This window comes from Uloborus diversus, chromosome 3 (assembly GCF_026930045.1).
Source record: "Uloborus diversus isolate 005 chromosome 3, Udiv.v.3.1, whole genome shotgun sequence".
In the NCBI taxonomy this organism is placed as follows: Eukaryota; Metazoa; Arthropoda; class Arachnida; order Araneae; family Uloboridae; genus Uloborus; species Uloborus diversus.
Genome location: NC_072733.1, coordinates 94,531,705 through 94,550,102, shown reverse-complemented (window position 1 = coordinate 94,550,102; position 18,398 = coordinate 94,531,705). Strand labels below are relative to the sequence as shown.

Below are 18,398 nucleotides of genomic sequence, written 5' to 3'. Positions count from 1 at the left end.
AAAAAAAAAAAAAACACACACAAACACACACACACATATACACTGACGTCCCGTCTCTAAAAAACAAGAAGCAGGATATTTTGAAAACTCAGGGCTCCTAAAACTGAATGCAAAAAATACATTTTATGCTATTTTGTTTTTTACTGTGATATGGAATATACTAGTCTAGGTTCGGGGTAAGGCCTCAATTCTAATTTAAAAAGTGATATAAGAGATAGTGGCTTGGCTAGAAAAAAATTGCACTAAGTCTTTAGAAATTGTATTAATGCGTAAATAGTCAGGATTCCGTCGATAATGAGAAAAAACACGATGCAGACTGCGCCATTGAGATTTTTAGAAGTTTTGGACAATTTGTGGATGCTCTGTAACATCTGAAGGGGTACGTCATCATTCTTAATGGACATCTTTGAAAAAAAAAATAATAATAAATAAAAATTGCAAACAAGTGCAGGTACTGGACTGCCGTGCGCTGGAATTGAGAACAAAACAGAATATAAAAACAGAAAATGAATACATTTAGAAAATAACAGTTTTTTAAATTCCGTTTATATAGGTCGCAAAAAAGGTAATTTTTCTCTCTCTATTCAAGGAATATGGTCAGTAAGATGGTCTGAAGAAAATCAGTAAAACTTCACTGCATTTTTGGGGAAATAAATGGACTAAAATGAAGAAAATTGAAATGTTTTAAGTTTATACTCGTGTATGAAAAGCTTTCGTTTTTTTGATCGCGGTTTTTCAAAAGGTTTCGATTTCATGATTGCGATTTTTGGTAATTATTGGTATACCTAATTTTTCACTTAATTTCAGGCAGGGCCTGATTACTGAATAGGTCAACTAGGCTGTGGCCCCAAACGGCTTTTTTTTTTTCAAACTGATTTCGTCAATGGCTAAAATTGTAAGAGTTGACTACACACGGCTCCCTGATGTCTTAACCAGGCCCTAATTTTGGGGAAAAAAATAGATGGTTTGACCAGCTGCGGTTTTAGATTTAGGGCCCGTCAGAATACAAAGTTGGAGGCCCTCTCTAAAACAAAACTATGTAAAACATAGTGCACTTATCATGTGCACTTTTGTGCGTCATTCGGATCCCCTTTACAGTTGCGACATATGGTAAATTCGCCACTGGGTTTGACTTTAGATGAATTTGATCTGCTCTATGTTTTTCAGATATACATTTTCTTAGCTGGTATACACCACTTGGACTATATTTTGGTTTATACACCACATTATTTTATTAGATTGGTTTATATACCACATGGTGTGAATCATGACATGGTTTGTTTATATATGTACAGCGCTGTACTAGTGGAAACTGAAGGTAGTTTGTAGAAAATTAAAAAAAAAAAGTGTGTAAACGCTAAAATTTGAAATGAAGATGAAGGGTAATTTAGGTCAAAATAATGGAAATTGGAATTAAGAATTTTCGTAAATCATCCCATTTACTAAGGTTAGATGCACACTAGTCTATGAACTAATGACGAACTTCCCCATAAACGTCCCTATTAAATATTTTCTTTACGTCATGGAATTTTTTGAGATTTTTTGTTTAAGTTTCTTTACTTTATGATATTAAAAAAAAAAGTCTTCAATTGTTCACATGAGCCCCTATAATAACTCTGCTCACTATCAAATTTCAAAATTTTGCAGCATGTCTGTTTATTGGATAGACAAGAAAAAAAATTATAAGACTACACAAAAAATAATTTTTTTAAAATTGTTCACAAAAAAAAAAAAAAAAAATCAATTTGAATTCTGAAATTTTGAATTCAAATTATGTTTTTCGCAATCACGAACTGAGACAGGACCCTACTCATTGGAGTTATTGTTTCTAGAAACGGCTCCTGTCCCCCCAAGTCTGCCTCTCCTCCTGGGTGGTTACTTGTGCATAGTTGTGTGTGTGCGTAGACCTGTGTGTATGCACGTAGGTATGTGTGAGTGTATATGTGTGAAGTCTTGTGTGTGTATGTGTGTGAAGTCGTGTATGTGTGTGTGTGTGAACGTGCGTGTGTGTAGGACATGGACGCCTCCAACCATGAGAAGCGGATAGCTCAAAACCGGAGCAGCCGCGCCGCCAGCAGAGGACGGTGGGCGGTGGTGCTGCAAAGGCTTCTGGTCCAAGTTGAAAAAAGCACGGACACCAAAAACGGTCAAATGAGAACAATAAGCAATCGTGATTGCTCAAAAAAAAAAATTAGGGACTTTTAATGATTACAACTAGGGGGCATTAAAGTTCTCTTCTAGAACATTTGGCTTTTAGTCATATTATCATTCTCAGCATGGAATTTTATACTTTCTGGCTATTGACCATAATGTTCATTCATTTTACAGCTTCCTTTGAATTAAATGTTATGTAGATAGCAAAAAGATTAAAGAATTGTGCAAAACTATTTTTATATCATGTAGCGCGGCTCTAGTAGTTCTGCATTCCTAGGCGATATTGACAAGTACCCCCTCCCCCCCATTGAATAATAAAAATAATAATATATTAATAAAATAAAAATAATAGTAAAGTGCTTAAAATTAAAGCGAGTTTCTAGTTTTATTCCAAACTGATTTTTGCATATCCAAGCACTGGTACACACTTCAATTTTAACATTAAAGTAGTGCATCTTATGCCATAGAAACAGATATTAATATTTTCAAAAGACTTTCAAATCATGCAATTTGCCACCTCTAAAATTAAAGCGAGTTTCTAGTTTTATTCCAAACTGATTTTTGCATATCCAAGCACTGGTACACACTTCAATTTTAACATTAAAGTAGTGCATCTTATGCCATAGAAACAGATATTAATATTTTCAAAAGACTTTCAAATCATGCAATTTGCCACCTCTAAAATTAAATTGAATTTCTAGTTCAATTCCAAACTATGTTTATCATATTCAAGCACTGGTACACAGTCTTAAATATATATATATATATATATATATATATATATATATATATATATATATATATATATATATATATATATATATATATATATATATATATATATATATATATATATATATATATATATATTATTTTATTTTATTATTATTATTTTTTTTTTTGCATTGAAGCAGTGAATCTTATGATTCTGAAACAGTTATTCATATTTAAAAGAAAAAAAATGTTTCAACTTTGAAATTTTCTACCCCTAAAATCTGCTGCCCTAGGCGATTGCCTACCCCAGGAGCCAGGCCTGATATCATGTAATGTATATGTGTTAAATTATGAAAGAATGCTTGATTAACTATTGCAGATGCAAATTATAATAAGAAACACACAATTACTTTGAAGATTGAAAAGGGTGCCCTTCTCCGGAATGGGACTATTCGGCGCGACCGTTTCGGAGCTGCCCATTTCAATACAACCTGTTCAAAAATCGAAATTGTCTGCATATAAATATGCCAAACATTGCTTCAAAATTCAAGATATCTTTTGTTTTTTTAAGTTTTGTAAAAAGTTTTATGAAGTAACATTTTTAAAGGTGTATCTTGTTTTCTTTTTCATTATTAGTTGACAAAATATAAGTTTAAGAACATCTTCATAATTTTCGAAGTTAATAAGTTAGGAAATAGCATTGGCATTTTTCTATGAAATTTAAATAAAAAATTCATTAAATTTAAATTTTTTTTTTCGTATATTAATTGTGCACTTATTTAAATATATTTTCTGTAAAAAATTAAAAACAGTAAACTAATAATAAGATGAATTTTTTATATTTTTCATTGGAAAAAGTTAAGGTGTTGAGAAAATCACCCGTAACCCTGCTCTCTATAAAGTTTTAAGTTGTGTAGCGTACTTTGAACACAGGGTAGACAAGAAAAAACTTATAAGACTACAAGACACAAATAATATTTATTATGTAAAGATTATTATTATTTATTGCTTTTAAGTTTCATAAAAACTAATATAATGAATATAAAATATTTTAAATTTTTTTAAAATTAAAATAAAATATTTTATGTCTTTTTAGTTCCCTGTAACTGTTGTATAGCACTAAACTGCCGACTAACTATTTGGTAACAAAAAAAAAAAACAATAATAAAAAATAATAATAATAATAAAACTTAAAAAAAAAAAAAAAGTAATTTGCAAAAAAATTTATAAATCGATTACAAAAAGTAATGCTTAAGTAAGTGTTTAGAACTAACTTCAAAAAAAAAAAAAAAATTATTTTTTAGTCAATAAAAAAAAATCAAACATTGCCTTAAATTTACCTTATGTCCATACATGGGTTTGCAATAGTTAAGTCGAGCTTTTTGGTTCGTTTGAAACGTATTTTCACGCGAAGAAGACTTATGAAATTATTTCCAATAGCTGCTACAATAAAGAAGTAATCACCACAAAAACACAAAACGATTCAGCATTAATAAAAAAAAAATGACAAAGCGGTAGGACTGGTATTGGCATTATTTGCTAATTTTTCAAGATATTTTCCTTTATGTTATCGCAGTAAAACATACGTGGATCACATATGCCCCCTCTTTCCCCCCACTGTAAATTTTAAGAGAGAGCGCCAAATTCACACACTTCTTACAGAAATCTTTTTTCTTCTTTGAACTAAAATTTATGAAATTCACGAAGTTCAGAATGCAAAAATCTGGCGCCGAAACGGTCAGCGCCGAATCGTAACAAACCCGCCTCCAGCTCCAGGGGTCTCATCGCCCTGAGCCCTCTGCAACCTTAGCCAACAAAAGAAATTATGACAGCATTTAATATGCACGTACAAAACAAAGTTGGAATTTTCATGTAATGTAACTATAATTCTTCTCCTCTCTTGCCCAAGTTCTGTAACGGGAAAAAAAATATAACATGTAAAGTACAGCTGTCAAACATTAACACCCAAGTTAAATGCACATTTTCTTCATTTTAATTTTTATAATTTGTTGCCCAATGGGAAGGCAATAATGAATAATGTTATACCATGGTTAAGTTATGAGGCAAGTGCAAAATATATCCCTCAAACCTTAAAGTGTAACAAGTTTCTACCGCATTTAATTAGTTTAACAAGAAAATGTTGCTCTTAGCTAAAATTAAAGACATATTTTTTAGTCACTGTTAACTAAATGTTACTGAATACAATATGAATATTAACAATCCCTGCTCTTGTTCATGATTATTCAAATCAATCTGAAATAAAATTTACTTTTTCAAATTTACTAAATTGTAACTTATAAGAATTCATCATTATTGCACACATATTACATAATTGAACAAATAAATTCAATGTTATGCATAAAGTTCAAACATGACAAATGACAGTTCCATTCAATTTATTTTTGCATCAAAATTGAGTCCATGTTTTTAAATGTTGGGTATCATACTTTATTACAATATTGAATACACAAAAAATGTTACAATCATAGAAGTGCATCAAATATATATAGTTTTTTATACTTGTGATTTATTGATAGCAATTTAAAGGGTTCAATGTAGATTCAAAGCTGCTTCTGCAAAATTCATCCACTGCTCTCTGAAGAAACTTTGAAGAGATAATGCAAACCGAAAAGCACAAACAGAAAGGATGGCATTAATTAAAACCAAATCTTCCTGCTGTATGCTACTCAGTACAAACATTTACTTGAAAAGGAAATTGTGAGATTGGACCAATCATTGTATTGAAACTCATGGTTCCAGTTCTGGATCTTAGGGTTAAAAACAAAAGGTCGTAGGATAGCTGTAAAAGCAAGAAATGATTTAATATTAAACAAGACACTTTGGAAATGAGATTGAAATCTTAGGATTTCTTCAAATTTCATAGTAATACTTGACAGCAAATTAAAACTATTTATGTATATTTCCTTGAAATTCAATTTCTTCCAATGCAAACTGAAAAGCATAAACAGAAAGGTTGGCACTAATTAAAACCAATTCTTCCCGCTCTAATATACCTACAAACAAATTTAATTAAAATGTTGTACAATTTTCCTTCACACTTTATCCAGGCTTAGGACTGGCAGCTGTTAATGCTGGCGTGTTTAAAAATTGTGTTAAAAAGATTTAAAAAAAGAAAAAGAAAAGAAAGAACAAAAAATGCATTTTAACTTTTAAACTGTAGCCTGAAATGAACTACTGCATGAGCATATACTAGGATTAATTTCCACTCGCATTTGGATAAGGTATTGATCAGTCTTAGTTTTGTGGGTCTTCTGTCTCTGATGAAAAAAATTGCCACCAAGAGACTTGCAAAAATTCAAGCATTGGAATTTAAAACTGCCCTCATCAGTTCTGCACAGCAGCTGTAAAATAAAGTACATTAACATAAAAAAGTATTTTGTGAGGTAAGTATGCAGAGAAAGGTAGAGCAATAACTTATTTCTCTTACCTTTCAAAAATCAGTTTCACATGTAATTATTTATTTGCAACCCACAAGAGTGTTATAAATTTGCTTCCTAGAAGCAAGCAGGGGTTGAAATTTAGAAAAATACGTCACTGGCCCAATGGACTAGTAAATTCTAAATTTCCCAGAACAGCACACGTTTAGTGGTCCATTATCACATCCTGATTTTAAACAATACGAAAAAAGGGAAAAAAAACAAAATAAAGTAACATGATAATATAGAGACAATTTACAATTTTTAATCGACATGACACAAGAGGTAAAATCACTATGTTATAATGCTATAGAAATCTTTTAACATAGTCTTTTTTGCAGACTGAAAATCTAAACATTGTAAATAAAGGTGCAAACTTTTTTATGGTATCGAAATTGTGATGCTTACAATTTCTGAAAGGAAAGCAGAAATAAAACTTCCCTGGTCAAGTGGACCACTACAATTTGTATTTCGCTGGTCCAGTAGATACTTTTGTGGTTGGTCCTGGACTAGTGGACCACTGTTAATTTTGAACCCTGGCAAGTATATCAAATGAAGACATAAAATTTTGACTATTGAGAATTTGTTGAGAAAAATTCTCAATAGTCAAACACATACCCTACAATTCATGTTATCAATGTGAGTGTTATAAGGAGGATAACTTACATCACTATCAAAGATATTTAAAAGTTTACAAACGAAGTTTCTCCATATCATTATAAAATCAGAATAAACATCTAAATTTTTGCAAACCTTTAAGATCCTAAAAGTTGATAATTCTATATCTTTTACTGTAAATAACAGTAGGAACCAATGACAATTGATATTTGCTGGTAGAAAAAACATAATCTGACCGAGAAATTTCTTCCCTGGCACAACACATTCTTCATTTGTAAGAGCCGACTATGATATGATTTTGCAGCAAGTGAATTATTACTTACTGAATTTTGGAATTTTGTGTTATATGATTTGGAAGTCATCTACGATGCTGTCAAATAACCAACCGTTTCAAAAGATAATGCGTTTTAACTTTAAAAATACTTACTTTATAGGCAGTTAGGATATCAAGATTTTTATTCCATTCACTTTTAGAACACGCCGGTATATCATCAATTTTAAATTTCTTCTGGGAACATCAACTTCTTAAATTCGTATTTCATCATCGAATCACCAATAATTAGTAGTCGCATACCAGTTAGGAATGTAAAGTACAAATCAAAATGAATAAATTAAAACAAAAAAGTAAAATACAAAACACACAAATGCAAGAAATAAACAATTTTTGCGGATCATAATCACCACGCCTCGTGTAAATCAAATCAGGTGTAAATAAATCCGTGATCAGTACTCCAAATAACGATTACCAGAGGTTGGCATAAATGCAGCGACGAGTTCGTTTTGGCAACTCTTTTGGCATGTTTCCTGTTCCTATTATCTGGAAGAGAGCTTTCGCGAAGGGCTTTTCCCTGATTGGCTACCATGCTGGCGTGACGTCTACCGTTTAACCGGAAATGAAGTGTTATCGTGTGACGTCACTCCCTTACATGCCAGCTCTACTTTACCATGTTAATCCTACGAGGATGCTGAGTGAGGTATAATATTTGGGAAATTAGGAAAGGTTTTATCTATTTCTTCGGTTTCAAAAGCACTTATTCCAATACCAGGTAAGTCGAAGCATCAAATGCAATCAGTCTTATGTACATTTTAAGTACAGATTTTATTTGAGAGATAGATAAAGTTTGTTTACGTTCGCGTAGTGAACCATTGAGCCACCATTCTGCAAGTGGTATTATTATATAGTCGTACATTTTCCTTCCATCGAAAACTACTTGAATTGATGAAACTATTTTTATATTAGATGAGTAAAAGTCACCAAAAAATCCGTATTTCATGAAATTTATTGGTTTTTTCTTCGATTTTTCAGAATAACATAAATGTTTGTTTACATTCGTTGAGGTGAAGTGTTGTTGTTAATTTTGCCTCTTGTTAAAAAAAATTCTGCTTATTTCAACTCAGTTATGAAGCTTTTTATGACATTTTATAGTCTGTTAAAGCATTATATGCAAGGCGTATATCATAAAATTTTGTTTATAATCACTGAATGAACCACCCTTTTCTACGTTGTGTTGCTACTATTTTAAACTCTAAACAAATGCGTTACACATTTCTCTCTCATTAAAAACAAGTTACATTGAGATTAAATGAGTTAGAGTCACCAAATAAGCGGCATTTCTTTAATTTTATGTGTTTTTTTTCCTTTTTTTGAAAATAAAATGAATGCTTGTTTACAATTCGTCATACCGATAGCATACGTTATATCGTTTGACGATTCTGTTTATTCTGCAGATATTAATTTCTTCCTAGAACTTATTAGCCTTAAGTTTCTGCAGGTTTTTCTTGGATTACAAACCATTTGCATAGGTAAAAGATTTAAACTAAAGTTACAAAATACATATATGTATTTCATACATTTCATGTACCGTTTTTTGTTCTTCAGATTTAGACGTTTGTCCACATTTGCTGAACCTATATCCACCTATAATGTCATTTGCTATGTAGTGTTGGTGTTATTTTCTGCTTTTATTAATTTTTTCTTAAAATTTTATTCATAGCTTTACATTTAAAAAAAATTTGTCTAAATGTCTAAAGCATTTCAAACAGAACATTTTGAGCAGTGATGCAAAGATTTTCTAGACATAGTGTAAACTTTAAAACTATGTTGTCAAAAGCAACAAATTTTTGTAAAAAATATTTTTCTTCAAGAAAGTTATATGATCGTGACAATACCCAAAGGAGGCAAGGTAAGAGAAAGGGCAAATCTGCATCTTGCATCAGAAAACAATGGAATTCCGGGGTAGTCTAGGAAAAGTTTTGGTCTTTAAGCTGTTCTACACTGTGACTTTTACTATCAAAATTCCAAGTATTTTGTTTAGGTGTGTAATACCTTCAGAGCTTGCTTTTAGCCGACACTAATTTTTCAATATCATTCAAACATGATTTCTAAGAATATATGCTGAAAATTGCTTAATTGAAATGTGTTATTTACTTATAAATCTGATGATTTTTGAATATTTTGATGAGAACATTTTATCTGCTTAGTTGTGTTTATGTACATCTTTTGATATATTCCTTTTTTCTTTTAGAACCCTGAATTTTTTTGTTCACATTTGCAATCACTTCAGTGGGCGTGATGGCTCAGATTCTCAAAAGATGAGAAGCAGGAGAAAATTGGACCAGAAATATAAGGTATAATTCAGTTTTGTTATGTTAATATCTATGCATAATCATTTAAATAATTTTAGACAATAAAAATTAAAAATATATTTAGTTAGTCTGTTGGATCATTCAAGAACCTGACATATTTATTATCTTTTACATACATTACTACTAAGCAATCATAAATATGTATCCTGAACTATCACGTGAGGAAACCGAAAAAATAACTTCATTCAAAAAATTGAAATACTGTCAGCCAGGTTTAATGGGATAACAAATAAAAACCTCCCAGAACAAAATTATTTCCCCATTAACACAATGTTAACCATCCCTACTTAATCAAATAATTTCCCGGGACAATCAAATAATATTCATCGGTTTTCGCAAAGATTCTTGCTGAGAAAATTTTTGAATAAATTAGAAATGAATAAGTAAGAATTGTTGATACAAAAAAAAATTATATATATATATATTTAGCCATCAACGGGTGAGAAAAAACTTTTTTCCCCATCCAAAAACATTCTCTGTTCTATCTAATTTCTTTTGTTGACCACACAATGAATAGCGCATTCAGTAATTAAATTAAATAATACTAAGAAATATACACATTTCAGACGAAAGTAAAAAGTGATGAATATCAAATGTAAAACATGGCAGACGAGGAGAGAAGAAAAGATGTTAGGAAAGTTTCATGTATTAAATGGAATGCAGACTATTAACACATTAAATTTTGTCCTAATGATTACAGAGCTACATTTGTTCTTTAAAAATTACACCCTGTCCTAGGTACGCTTGCCATGCCACAGCTTCATTCCTTTTTTAATGAAAGAATTAATTTAAATGACTTAACGAATATCTATCATAAAGACACAAATTATTTCATGGTAAACTGTCATTCATATTTTATGTAAATTTTATTTAGAAAACATCAGATTAGTCATAATTATTGTTCTGCTAAACTTTTGCATATTTTATGTTAAAGATAATTTTTTTTTAAAATTTAAATATAAATGTTCTGTCACCACATTATTACTTCAGCTTTAAGTATTTCTTTTTTACTTCACCTTTTTTTATTTATTTTTCTGTGATGGGATTATTAATGTTCTATACTACAATCTGCCTACTTATTGTTTAATGCAGTAGAGAAAACAGTTTTTCTCACAGAATGGAGTGGCAAACCTCTGTTTTAAACCTTTCATACTCAAAAAGGATTTGTGTGCAGCATTTTTTCCTAGGTCATCCAGTGTTCATACTCTATTTAGATGAAAAAATTACATGACTTCAATGAAAATTTTCATGATCTTGTTATATGAAGAGAATAGCACTATTTAATCTCAAATTTGTTAATTTTTGGAAATGAGCATTAGCAAAACGTCTACATGAATGCCACAGCCTCATAGAAGCACTTACTCATAATGGAAATATTATAATTGTACACTTAAAAAACCAGACTTTTCTTATTTGTCTTCATCATATAAATTTAAGTGAAGTACAAATGCAGTGAAACGAGTATGATGCTTAAATGTCTGATGTTTTTATAAACTGGCAGAATGATAATGAATGAGACAAAGATTGAATGAGTCATCACTAAGTTTCAATAAATTTGCCTCAAAAGTTGCTTTAGTGTCAACAGTGCATTTAATCATCCACATAACTTGATAGTATTTTGGTTCTTTAAAGTAAAGCCACATAGTTTAGTTTTTTATGTTTCTAAATCAAATCTTTTTTTGAAAAAAAATTCAGAATGAATCAATCTTCTGATTCAAAAGTATACTTGTTTTGTTTACTTATTTGAACATTTTCAAATGCATATTGATTAATAAGTTCAGAAATTTCAAAACATGTTTGATTCCTGACATTGAATGTAGCTGTGGGTAGCATGGATTAATTTTGAGGGCCATATGTTGGGCACTACTGTTTTAGAGTATAAGAATTCCTCTTTTTCTGTATTCTATTGCCTGACTAAAGATCTTTATTTTCTAAAACCTTCAACAAATTAAGATAAACTCTGATAAATTTAATAATAAAGTTCTTACGAGTGATGGAATCGAACTCGGATGCAATTAAATCACTTTTTTTGAGTGGGCGTGGCAAATTTTAAGAACGAGAAACTTCACTACTACGGAATATGAATCATAAGAGGTGTTGAAAATGACAGTGAATTCAAAATAAGTGATGCCCAAGCAGTAAAATCACATCGCAAAAAAAAGGCAAGCGGCTGCGACATAAGTGAATGCAATGAGATTTCAAAGTTCAGATTTGATTTAGGGATCATTGAATTTTCCACTTTTAATAGCTTTTGTGTGCTATTCTGTTAAATCACTTAAGATTTCTAATACTGCTTTAGTTAATATTACTTTCTCTTTGTCTAGGACATTTTTCCATGACTTTTCCAGGTCTGAAAAAAATTCGTTATTTTTTTTTCAGTGAATTTCCAGGGTTTCCAAGACCCGAACTATGGTCATCAAACGTCATTAGCCTAGCATTAGCCAAGCAATACGTTTTTCATATGAACTGATATTTGCTTACAGCTTAAGGTGTTTGTATTGATTGTTGGATTGGTACATATTATGAATGTATGTAAAAAAAATTAAAAGTTTTTATGTAAAAAAAATATCTAACATTCAAAAGAATAAATCTTTTTAAAAGTATATATTTGTCTTACTTTTTATGCTTTTCTTTTTAATGGGTATTTAATTCAAGAAATGTCAGAGAAATAACAAATATTCATTTCCTGGAAATGTAGTTATTCTCAAAGTGGATTATTCAAGCATAAGTTTTTCGGCAGAAACTTTTAAAAAACAAAACTAAATGGGATGGACTTTAAAAAAAATATTTCTTCAGTACTGTTTAATTTTTAAATGTGTTGATTTAATATTTTTTTATTATCATGAATGTTTACACAATTTGAGTAATTTAATGCAATGCAGCAGATGGAGATACATTGTTAATGTAGGAAGAATAAAGGGAATATTTCCCCAAATAGTTTACCAGCTTCCAATATAGTTAAGTTTTCAGCATAGGCTTCTCGTGCAGGAGGGAAAACTGCTCCCTTACTTCAAAAGATAAATATTAATAATAGATAGAAACATGATTTTTACAGGGTAGATTAATTTACTTCATGAAAACAAAATTTACAAATAAATAGACTTTTCTCATATTTCATAAGAATAGAACTTTTAAAATTTGGAAATGGGCAGTTTACAATGGTTATCCAATGTAATTTTTCATGCTATGTTCCATATATAGAGAGGCCTTTTAACCATTAATGTTAAAAACTAATAATGTAAGCCAAATTTAAAAATACAAATTCAGCTTTGGAGGCACCGAAGCCTCCTCACTTCTTTTGACCTTTGTAGTGCACCAGGTGCCAATGATTTTCTGGAATCCCTTAAAAGATGACAAAGACTTATAAATTTGCATTGCGGTAAGCCGCTGCATTTATTGCAGTTTTTTTTTTTTTTTTTTTTGTGTCAACATTCTGTGTTCTGCCAGATGTCATCGATAAGCTCACTTCTTTTGCATTGAAGAAAAGGGCTCCTCATAACCATGAAACTGCAATACATCAAATGTAGCTGCGTATTATTCTGAACTCAGGTGTGACAAATCAAACCATTTAACAATGCCATCTGTAAAAGGAACGAATATATTCACATTTATAGGAAATACCAGAAATTTATACATAAGACATTATGATGATAAGAATTGTAGAAATATGGGAAACAAAAAAGACAAGGTTTATTTTCTGTTAATAAATCTAACTACATACATATCAAGTAACTTGAAGAAAAAAATCATAGTATGGAACTAAGATTTTAGAAATTTAAAACCATGGTGATGCAGTTGTTGTGAATGATACAGATAAAAATCAGCTGTTTTTTAAATGTGACAAATAATGAATGCTACTGATTCCAAAAATATTTTAAGAATTCAGAATCTGTACCTAAAATTTTTATCTGAAAAGTTTTGCCAATCTTCCAAAAAAGGTAACAGTAGGGATAGTTAAACTATTTCACTATTTTCATTCAAGAAAATCTGAAAAAAAAAAATAAATAATAATAATAATAATTATATCATACAGTGCATTTTAAAAATATAAATAAAAAATATGTCTTGTAAAGTACACAGTCTATTCTTAAACCCACTGACCTGAAATTTGCAATTGAGGCAGTGAGAAGCAAAGGGATGCAGGTGCCAAAATTAAATTAGAGATAACTGGGACAAAAGGTAGGTGAACCTCTCCTCTGTTTTGGGGCAAAAGATAGTAGCAGTGGGGTGGAGAAAGGACACCTGTTGGCTCGAGCCCAAGATTTTTATAAAACGAGGGGGAAAATATGTGTAGAACCGTAGGTGTAAAGAATTTGGAGGGGGCTTGTAAAAGGTTAATGAAAGCCTACCTATGACGGCAACTTCAAACATTTTTTACTGAAAACTTGAAAATGTCCATTTACATCCCTTTGCTTCTCAGTTTCAACAGTCTAAAATTTGCACAATATTTCAGATCAAAACAATGAAATTTACACTAAAATATAGGGTTGGAATTTGAAATATAGCCAATATTTAAAATTAATGATAAAAAAGTTAAATGTTTAAAAAATGGAATAAATTTGTGTATTGAAGTTAAATTCCAAACCTGTTTTAATAAGTCTATCATAATTATTTCATGCTAGAATTTATACTGATTGTCTGACAAATTTCACTACAAAGCTTTCTTTCTGGTGGTTTTTAAAATGTAAGACATTCTCTTACAATTTCATTTCATACATAAAGCAGTTACTTTCAGTTAAGTATTTTTGATTGAAAAAGGGGGTAAAATCAATATGTGAGGAAATAAAATAAGTACAAGTTCTAGAACACTGAATAATAAAAAATACATACACATAACGTTATAGGTTTAATTTCTTTCGACCTAGGCTAATTTGTTTTCTTTAAAAATACTTCAGAAAATGACAGAAGTAAAATTAAATGATCATTATGAGCTGTAAATAATTGAAAATAAATTAAGAATGCTACAACAGAGAACTAATTGTAAAATTATTGTACAAAAGCTTTTCTAAAGTTGGAAAAAAATTCAGAACTTTTCCATGAATTCAACTTCAGAAAATTTGTACACGAAACATTGAATAACAATTTGTAAATCTGCACTGTGATATTTTGTGACGTATTAAAAACTTGTAAACGGTATGAAAATGAGTTACATTTTTAAATGTCTGGCTAGTGCCACCACTCACAAAAACCAATTGCACTAAATGTTTTAAGTTTTAATAACTGTAATTAATTTTTGACAGTTATGTTGTTAAATGTTGAATATAGAATAGAAAATCATAAATATTTACATATAATCAGATATGAAACAAAAATCCAAAATTATTCAATGAATGCTAATAGCAATGTTTAGAAATCCTTAGAAAAAGTAACTAGTCCGTAAACAAAATGACTGGTCGACTAAACACCAAATGTAGTTAAACTTGAAATGTGTTCCTACATCAGATTGTAGCTAACAAATTTAAAGGGTGAACTTAAAAAGGGCTCATGAAAAACACATTTAATACATTCCAGAAATTCAAAAATTCATTTTTAATATTTTGAAGCAAAAATTACAAAACAAAACAGAACTTTACACTTAAACTTGTTTTTGTGCGGTCTTTTTTGTACAATTTAGCAGTAGTTTTTGTTGCAAAAACTTTTTACAACTACTCATGAAGTTGCAGACAATTATTTTATTAGAATTGTTTTCATGCAATCAATATTCACTACACAAAAACATGTTTGAGTGTACTGAATTTAATGTTTACTAGTGGTTTTAAAAAACAAATGATTCCAAAGAAAATACCTTCGAGTTTCTGGAACCAAATTAGCAACTTTGGACCCCCATTGCATTTGAACTTGGGCCTATGCAAACAAATCACTCTATCTGGGCTCATAACTAAGGCGAATTCCCTAAAATCCAGAATTTGTCCAGATCCATGACCCTCAAAGAAGTGGCGTTTGGTACAAAGATAGTTTTTCTGCGAAAAACAAACATTGGTAATGTTAAACAGTAAGTTATCACCTCAAAGTCAGAAATACATGCAATACACTGACAAACTAGTTATTACGCACATCGAGTGCAGTTTTGTCCTTGTTATTAACTCATCAGTCTGGAATAGTGAATATCCAAGCTGGAGACATATGTCATCTCATTGAATCTGAGAGGGCCAAAAAACTGTTTACTACTAGTTTGCTGGAATTCTCAGGATTGATGGATATGCTATTTTTGCTTTAGCAGAAATTAATGGAGGAAAAAATGGAAAGTTATTACATAATCCAAAAGGTTTAACAAAAATTGAAAATTTATAATTAAACCCCACTTATATAAACCAGATAACCCCCACATCAACACCGGATAACCACCCCAACAGTACCGTATGACCAGCCGGATATCCTGCAAAAATCTGCCGGATATCCTATCCCGAGAGGATCGGCCGGGATTGGATATCGCCGGATATCAGAGAGTAGAAAAATGAGCCGGATAGCTATTGGGTATCCGGTGCATCCCTAACTGCAACCATTTTACTTAAATTTTGATTTTTCGTAAACTTCAAAATGTAGTTATGATTGGCTTAATTAAAAATTCATCTGAGAAAAATTTACCTAAATTTAATCAAATGAAATTATTGCAAATTTAAAAATAAAACATTAAAGCTGTAAATAATATGAAATTTCTGAATTACGGATGATCATCAAATACTATTGTTAGAGCAGGCCTAACCCGACAGCATCGCAATGCTATGATTAGATAGGCTTCACAATGCTGCCAGGATAGGTTTGCTCCAACTTTAGTCTCATGGACTTCAACTCTATTCCATGGTGGTCGGACCAGGGACCAAGACCCCTAATTAAGACATAGGGGGGGGGGGGGCTAGGTCGTCAGGGCTCCTCTGGACAATTTTAACAATTAGCCAAAATAGTTAAGGGCTTTTGGGTGTCCTAGGAAACAGCCTAGTTTGCCACTTCGGTAATCAGGGCTTAGGTTCGACACAGTTTTCACTGGCGTTGGACCAGCGGACAACCAGTGATTTCTAATGCTGCTCATGGGGGAAAATATTATTAGCATATGTGCCAACTTTTGGAAACGGGTATCAGTAAAACTTTTATGTGAACATCTTCCATCTAATTAAAAGTTTTCTTCAATTAAATTAAGAGGAGGTAATCTAGAACTGAGGTTTTTAACCTTTCTGAATCCATGTACTGCTCTTGCGTATCATTAACTATGGGTAGCTCCAACAACAACTTTTCCTTTATTGATATTTATTAAACGTCTCAATTTAAAATTTTACATGCTATGAGCATGAACAAGTCACACATATGATTTTTGAGCCCAGGCTTTAACTTTGTTCAAGAGGTAGTGGAATTAATGTCTAAAAAATACTATAAAATCACAGCAGAAAATAAGGTGATAAATGAAATAACACAGGACAGGCGATATCGGTTCAACAAATGCAAACACTTGTCTTACTCTCAAAAACAAAAGAAGTACATAAAATGAATGAAATGCAGTTCACTTTGTTGACTCTGACTGACTGATTACAAATGCAAATGGATTTTAATGTAAGGTAAACCTGCTGTGCTTAGTGAAAATTGATGCGTCACAACACCGAATATGGTATTTCAGTGAACATAGACAATAGCTTGCATTTGTTATTTAAACTTACTTTGAACCATAAGAATAAAATTAAAGATGAATAAATTCCAGAAAGAATTTAATACCAGTAGAATAAACGGTACCAGCAAACGTTATAACGTAGAAGGATGTTATCTGTACTACAAACATAAACAAACATTATCTCGTTTAAAAAATAAAAAACATTAAAATTAGGGAAAAAGGTATACTTAATCTCAAAGTGAATAGCTTTTTTAAGTGAAAAATGTGTAATGAATTTGTTTTACGAGAGAAATAGCAACAACACAACGTGGAACAGGGTGGTTCAATCAGTGATTATAAACAAAATTTTATAATATACGCATTGCATATGATGCTTCAACATACTATGAAATGTCATGAAAAGCTTCATAACTAAGTTGAAATATGCAGAATTTTTTTTAAAAAAGAGGCAGAATTAACACCAACACTACACCTTAACGAATGTAAACAAACATTTGGGATGCAGTTCGATAAAAACCGAAAAAAAAAAAACCATAAATTTCGTGAAATACGGATTTTTTGGTGACTTTTACTCATCTAATATCGAAATAGTTTCATTAATTCAAACGCTTTGGCTATTGCCACGGAAAGCCCGTGACGCTAAACAACAAAAACAGCTATTGCCACAGAAGACCGGAAGTACATCCAGGAATAGTCTGTGACAGCAGCTGTGGCATTGCGCGGCGCAAGTATTCTCCTCCTCATCCCGTGACTAATCAAGCGTTTAAAAGGAAAATGAGGGGACCGTATATTATGTATTAAGTTATTTAAAGGTATTATTGAATAAGTTGTGCTATTTTACAGATGACAAAGTTTACTAAGCGGAAAATGACCAGTGAATTTATTAAATCGCTTTGAAGCAATGGATTTTTTTTCATTCCTCGCTTCTCATGAATGAAATTTGAGATACAGTGTACGCTAGTTAATTGAATCAGTGGTTAATCAAATCACAGCAGCTTTAATGAATCAAATCGTCAAAAACAGAACAAAATCCAACTTTATTGTATTAGCCGACTGTTTTGATGAAACGTGATTCATATAAGCGGCGATCACTGTATTCGTAATTACAACTTGATTTTTTGCGTATTGTGATGGAATTACGTTTTCCCCTGCCCCCTCCCCCCACCGTTTTGCGGATTCATTTTATTTTGTTGCTTTGAATTCCCCCCGCCGCCGCGCGCTCAAAGGCAAAA

The 18,398-nt window shown here is 31.1% G+C and overlaps 1 long non-coding RNA gene across 1 annotated transcript; it reads left to right on the top strand.

The window, feature by feature from the left end:
- The first annotated feature begins 7,835 nt into the window (after window positions 1-7,835).
- On the top strand, window positions 7,836-12,079 carry LOC129219407 (uncharacterized). The gene is made up of 3 exons (XR_008580411.1): window positions 7,836-7,969; window positions 9,449-9,551; window positions 11,894-12,079. It is a non-coding gene; the product is annotated as an uncharacterized LOC129219407 (long non-coding RNA).
- The last annotated feature ends 6,319 nt before the right edge of the window (window positions 12,080-18,398 follow it).